This window comes from Berghia stephanieae, chromosome 11, assembly GCF_034508935.2.
Source record: "Berghia stephanieae isolate SIO BIC M18660-M18661 chromosome 11, UCSD_Bste_1.3, whole genome shotgun sequence".
In the NCBI taxonomy this organism is placed as follows: domain Eukaryota; kingdom Metazoa; phylum Mollusca; class Gastropoda; order Nudibranchia; family Aeolidiidae; genus Berghia; species Berghia stephanieae.
In genome coordinates, this window is record NC_088370.1 from 33762851 (window position 1) to 33763649 (window position 799).

Here is a 799-nt window from a genome sequence, read left to right on the forward strand (position 1 = left end):
CCATGTGATCAGAATGAATAAAAAGTCAAAACATGATCAAATTTATAATGTTTTTCTCCTATGGATACACTTTTATGCTCGTCGGAGAAGTATTTCATAATGGCGTCCGCCATTGTTCCGATAGTTTAGAACCAATTACCAGTTACTAATTTACTATGCGTCATTACGAGGGAAGTGACGTCATGCCTGTTTAATTCTATTCACGCAACCGCTATTGCCAGAAACTAATCCCCAGCATGCCCCGACAGATACAAGACAAGATTAACCCTCTCCTTACCTCCTGCATCAAAATCGTCATAATTGTTACGACACAATATACATTTTGTTTATTCAGATGTATTTTGTACATCACAAACTTTGAAGAATAATCTTTGCTTAATCAATAGGGAATGAGATTAGCGGAAGAGTAGCGTCCCTTGATTGGACGTCACCTTACAGAGAGAACGTCAATTTGGTTTTGAAGTGTCCCAAGCGAGGACGAGAGACGCATGCGCACAACCAACATGACGTTCTCTCTCTAATAACTTTTCCGCCGGTGACGTCACAGACTATAGGTGACGTCCAATCAAAGGACGCTACTCTTCCGCTAATCTCATTCCCTATTAATTAAGCAAAGATTATTCTTCAAAGTTTGTGATGTACATAATACATCTGAATAAGACAAAATGTATATTGTGTCGTAACAATTATGACGATTTTGATGCAGGAGGTAAGGATAGGGTTAATCAAGTCTTGTATCTGTCGGGGCATGCTGGGGATTAGAACATAAAATTGTTTTGTAGAGAGCTTGTTTGAGTTT